Below are 6514 nucleotides of genomic sequence, written 5' to 3' on the forward strand. Positions count from 1 at the left end.
TAAGGTTTTCAGTGACTAAATATTCAGAAGTAGTTCATCTTCTTCCCAGTCTGTCTTCATCTGGAAGCTTATCTGAAACCTCTCCACCATGGATGACCCTCCTGGTATTTAAAATACCGGCAGCATAGCTTCCAGAATCACAGCAATTTATAAGCCACCACATTACGATAAACTGACAGATGAGTGGTGGGATGGACGGTTTAGAGAGATGAAAATACTTCCTTCAAAAGTGTATAGAGTTAGGTGGAGGGTATGTCGAGAAGTTAAAGCTTCATATTTTATTTAATAAAGATTTCTATGGTTTTATAACAATAATTTTACTTACCCATGTATTATAAACCACTACATAATAAATTATTTGAGAGATATTGCTCTCTTTCCTACTTACATTTCCTTAAATAATTTTATTCAAATTTCTAATGAGTTTACCCACTGAGCTATTTAGCTACTTTTACGTCATGTAGCAGGTTTTTGTTTTAGAGTAGATCACCTCCACTTCTGTTCAAAAATTTTTTGAATTTGAGTTTGATAAACTTATTGAGATTTTGGTCCACGCTACCAATTACCATGGGCTATTTATGATCTTCACAATGTGATCACATACTATATTGCTTTTGTGCTACATATATTTCATTTGACCCTACAGATCCACTTGCCCCTACTTCCTTCTTTACTTTGCTTTCTGCTCTCTAACATTGACCTGTATGGACTATATCACCAGGATTCTTGGTAGAGACATGAAAACATGGAGTAGAGTGAGGTTTTAAGGGAAGGCCTTGTACTGTTAAAATAGACAACTCCATAAAACAAACTTTGAACAATGTCTCTGAATTGCCATTTACTTTTTCATTTGAGTATTAAAATCTAATTCTCTTAATCAAACAAAAAATCCTGCTGGAATTATGAATGGAATTGCATTAACTTTTTATTTTCATTCTTGGGAGAAGAAACATTTTCACAACAGTGAGACCTGCCATCCAGGAACATAGTTCAACTTTCATTTAAGTCCTTTTACATTTAATAATTTTCTTCATAAATTATTTTTTTTATCTTTTGATAGCTTTACATTTATTTCTCAAATTGGTTATTACTGATATGGGGATTCTAATGATTTTTTTAATCTAGTCACTATGATAATATATGAATAGTCTCATAGTTTGTTTCCACTGTATTTTCTATGTTGTTGTTAGGTGCCATTGAGTCGGTACTGACCCATAACAAAACACTGCCCAATCCTGGGCCAACCTCACTACTGTTGCCACACTTGAGTCCATTGATGCTGGCACTTGGCCAATCCATCTTGTTGGGGGTCTTCCTCTTTTTCACTGACCCTCCACCTATCAAACATGATATCTGTCTCCAGCAACTGGTTTCTCCTGACAATATGTCCAAAGTATGAGAGACGAAGTTTGACAATCTTGGTCTCCAAGAAGCATTCTAGCTGTACTTCTTCCAAAACAGATCTACTGGTTCTTCTGGCAGTCCATGACACTTCCAATATTTTCTATAGCTATGATCATATTTTTACAAATAAAAATTTTGCTTCTTTCTTATTAATTCATCTATTATTTCATTTCTTTGACTAGAAGCAATTTAAGAGAACGTATCTTTTTTACATTAATGAGAAAGCTTCTAACATTCCCTATAATGGTATGTTTGGGGGTAAAAAAGAACACACCCAATAATTCATAGTTTTCTAAGACTAAGAATCATAGAAATGCTTTTTTATGCATATATTATCATTTTATCTGGTAATGTGTTGATGTTGTTAAGTGCCATCAAGTCAGTTCCAACCCATAGCGACCCTGGGAACAGCTGATGAGCTTGATCTACCAACCTTAAGGTTCAACCTTGAGATTAACCTACAGAGCCACACCAGGACTCCATCTGTTAATATAGTACCATGAAAAAACAAACTCTAAAGCAGAGTTATTCCTGTCTTTTTGGAAAAACCCTAATGTTGGATCTGGATGAATCAAATTAGAATCTAATTTGAAATTATCTGTATTCATGCCTCTGTAGCCAATAACAGGATGCAGTGGTTAAAGAGCTGGCTATAGTTGAAACCCACTAGTTGCCCCACAAGAGAAAAGATGTGATAGTCTTGGAAACCCTATGGGGCAGTTTTCCTCTATCCTATAGGATACTATGAGTCAGAATCAACTCTATGGCAGTTGGTTTGGTTTATGGTTTGGTGACCAATAAATAAAATTGGTCTTTACTTTTCTTTCACACCGTCCTATTCTAACCTGGACATTGTATTTGCTTTCTCTAGTTTCAGTAACAAATTACCATGCACTTAGTGCCTCAAAACAATGCAAATATATTATCTTGTAGATCTGGAGATCAAGAGTAGAATCCAGGTCTCACTGAGATAAAATCAAAGTGGCAATAAAGCTGCAGTTTTCTGGAAATTACAGGGGAGAATCTGTTTTCTGGCCTTTCCCAGAGTCTAGAAACTGTTCAAATTCCTTGGCTCTTGGTCCTTCTCTATCTGCAATGCCAGTAATGACTGGTTGAGATTTTCTCACATCACATCACTGGGATCTTTCCTGCCCCCTCTTCCACAATAAAGTATTTCTGTGATTATTTCAGGTCTGCCTGGAACATCCAAGATAATAAACTTGTTTTAAGGTTAGCTGATTAGCGACCTTAATTCTCTATCTAATTCATCTATGCTGTGTAACATGTAGAGTCATCATTCTGGTTCTAAGGATTAAAAACATGGGTATCACTGGGAAATAATTATTCTACCTACCACAGTCATCAAAGATTCAGTGCCCTTAAACTTAGTTGGAAATTGTTCTCTTTCTACTCTCTGAAACAGGTATTACAATTCAAAAGTTATTTACTCCTTAAAGGTAAAATAAAATTCACTTTTATTTTATGATTCCTTTTTTCAGGGATGCTAAACACTTGTCTCAATTGACTTTTTTTTTTTCATTCCTTAGTTTTTTAGTGACTATTAATAATTTAGACTCGTACATCCTATCAGAAACATAAAGTTTGCCTCAAACACATGGGATGTTCAATATATTAAATTTTATGTTTCCTTAGAAAAATTCTTCTTGGGCCTTTTTTCTTTACCTAAAAACTGGACTCTTAGCTCTCTGGAAGAGCTGTTACTCTGAAGCTTCTCTTCATCATCCTAAGAATTTCTTCTATTTCTTTCCTCTATGAATTATGTACTGCTTGGGTGTTTTGTCTTCTCATTGCTTATTTTTCCTTTATTTTTGATGAAGCACATTCTCCAGGAGCTTCATGAGAAAAGGATAAATAATCTGAGAAATTGCCTGTTTGGTTTTCATTCTGTCCTTACAGATGGCTGAGCATTAGAATTCCAGGCTGGAAATCGATTCCCCTTCACTTTAAAAGCATTCCCCTATTTTCTAGATTCCAATGTTGTTGCTAAGAAATGTGATATCATTTCAATTCCTGAGCCTTTCCAGAGAAGAAAGAAAAACAGATGTTAGGACCCTCTTTTTATCCCTGTGACATAGTGAGCTCCCAACATGGAGCTGAAACTTAGAATTCTCTAGGGTGACACTTTGTGCCTAGTAACCATGGAGTGTCACTCCCATTCAAATGCTACCAGTCTGTTTTCCTAAAACCAGTTTTAAAAACAAGATGGACATTTCAGACTCCTGACTTTATATGCCATACTAGTTGCTGTTGAGTCAATTCCAACTCATATTAACCCCACGTGTGTTCCAGTAGAACTGAACTGCATAGGATTTCCAATAACTGATTTTTTGAAGTAGATCACCAGCAGGTCTTACTTCCAAGGTGCATCTAGGTAGATTCAAACCAGCAATCTCCTGGTTAGCAGCTAAGAACATTAATTGTTTGCATCACAGAGTAATTGTTTGCACCCCAGAGATTTCTGGTTTTACATGGGGGAGACCAATGCCAGCTTCCTTTACACAAGTACCTACAGGTCTAAGTCCCATCTAGCTTTCATATCAAACTACTTGGAGTTTTAGCATTGCTCATCTTTTTTCTTTGAGGGTGTTTTTATTTTCTTTTGTTCTCTGAGGATCTCCTCTGCTTTTCTAACCTACTCATTTAAAATTTGCTTTTGTTTAAACTCTTACCAAATATTGTATTGCTAGAGAAGGCAGTGTCTTTATCAGCTCCAGTTTGTCAAACTGTGTAGAAGACATATCTAAGACAACTTTTGGGAAGGTAGAATTGGTCCAACAGGATACAAACTAATGGAATCATTGGTTCACTTATTGATTCACTTAGCATATTATTTGAGTGCCAAATGTGTTAATATTTTTGCCCCTAGAAATGCAAATGTTTTTCTATTGGTCTAAGATACCCAGTAGGCACACATATGAACATGTTAAAACAACGGGTCACATTTCCTTCCACTTTATAAAAGGAAGAAAACACAAACAAGAAGAGAATTGTTTGAACAGTTAAATCATGATCCTGATCCTTCCTATAAACTGCCTTTGGAAAGAACTGAATCGACTTAGAATTATTCATATTTCCCATAATTTAATGCAACAGCTTGTCTCTTTAGTGTGACAACAGTTAAATTATGATCTTAATCCTTCCTACCAACTGGATTTGGAAAGAACCTCCTAATTGACTTGGAATTCCTCACATTTCCCATAACTTGCTGCAACAGCATTTCTCTTTAGTGTGATTCCCTACAGCTGTAATGAGTGAACCCTTTAAAATTGATTTCTTGGTGAGTATCACAGTGAAGGAAGTATTGTGCCTTTACATACATACATACATACATACATACATACATACATACATATATATATATGTAAAAAGCATTCAAAGATCCCACATTTAATCAGTATCTCAAAATAAACATTTGTTTTTTTAAGTTTGGTGATATTTTTCAACTATCTACACCTAAATGAATGAACAAATTAAAACACTTCATTAACTGCCTGCCATTCATGAAAATGCATTAGAAATGTTAACCACAGCCGTGCAACTACCTTCCAATGACTTGTATAAATTCATAGTGGGATCTCAAGTTACATTGGATTTGAACTAGAAATTCAAATCACAGAATGAAAACATCTTTATGCCTCAGTCTCTAACTTTTCATATCCGTTAACCAAGATAATACATTTTATTAATGTATCTATGAGCGTTTTGTTGGTTCCTTCATTTATTTAATAAATATCAACAATCATGGAGAGTTCACCCTACCAGAAACTCTACAGTCATCTAGGAAATGTAATCAGAGAGCTATAACATAATGTAAAATCTATCCTGTGTTGCAACATGTTAAATTATATGGTTGCAGATTAAACTTAGGTTCTCCCTTCTTACAGACTATTCTCTGCTCCTTAAATAGATGAGGAAGACTGGAATCATTGTTCTCCAGACATGTATTAAATGTCCAGAAGTTCATACAGAAAATTTCTGATCAAGCAAGCATCAGGTGGATTTACTACTCATTGGTATGACACTGTAGGGTAAGGACTAGACTGCTAACCACAAGGCTGGAAGTTCAAACCTACCAGCTGCTCCTAAGAAACTCTCTACAGGATCTATATGTATTAGAACCAACTCAACAGCACTTAACAACAACAGGATATAGCAGGAGTCCTGGTGTGGCACTCGAGGGTAAGCACTGAACTGCTAACCACAAAGTTGGTGGTTCAAATCTGCCAGCTACTTCTTGGAAACCCTATATAGGGTCGCTATGAATCAGAACCGACTCCATGACAGTTAACAACAATACAAGGTATGTTCTAGACTCGTGACAAAAGATGCAAAGTTAAGAAAGAATAAAATCAAGAAAAAAATAAAATGACAAACAGTTGAGGCATTATTAAAAATTTAAATCGAAAATATTATTACAAAAAAATTTGTTTAAAGCTATTTACATATTAATTCCCTATATTTAGTCCAGCTCTGACAAAGGCTTATATTTTTCCAACAGGCAGGGTTCATCTAGGCAACTCATGTTTTGTTGTTTTTTGTTTTTTGTTTTTTTTTTTAAGAACAACAGATGGGAGCAATCACAGCTCAGACTCTCACTCCTCCTCCTTTTTTGCTGGTACAATTCTTTCCAGGGCACAACTGGGTCTTTTCTAACATTTTTCAAGAGCATGTGATTAATACATTTCATGTGTTTCATTAAAGAATTTTTGTGTGTACTGTTTCCAACATCTCATGTTTAAACTGTGACATCATGAACCTTTAAAATCACTGATTATGCCCATCTTATTTTAATGTCTCTCTGAAATTAAGTAATTTCATTGTATCTGAAGAAAAATTATGAATAAGTGGTTGGAGTACAGGAAGAGGAAGAGGGGAAAATCAATACATACATAAAGAATTTATCTTAGAATGCTGCAGTTCTCAGCAGATCTGCTCACATCCAGACAATACAGTCAGCCTATGTAGTTGGCCAAGTGGCAGCATCGACAGATTCAAGCGTAGGAACAGTAGTGAGGTTGGCTCAGGATCGGGCAGTGTTTCATTCTGCTGTGCATAAGTTCATGATGGGTCAGTAGAGACTCCATTGCAC

The sequence above is a fragment of the Chrysochloris asiatica genome, unplaced genomic scaffold, assembly GCF_000296735.1.
Source record: "Chrysochloris asiatica unplaced genomic scaffold, ChrAsi1.0 scaffold00120, whole genome shotgun sequence".
NCBI classification, from domain to species: Eukaryota; Metazoa; Chordata; class Mammalia; order Afrosoricida; family Chrysochloridae; genus Chrysochloris; species Chrysochloris asiatica.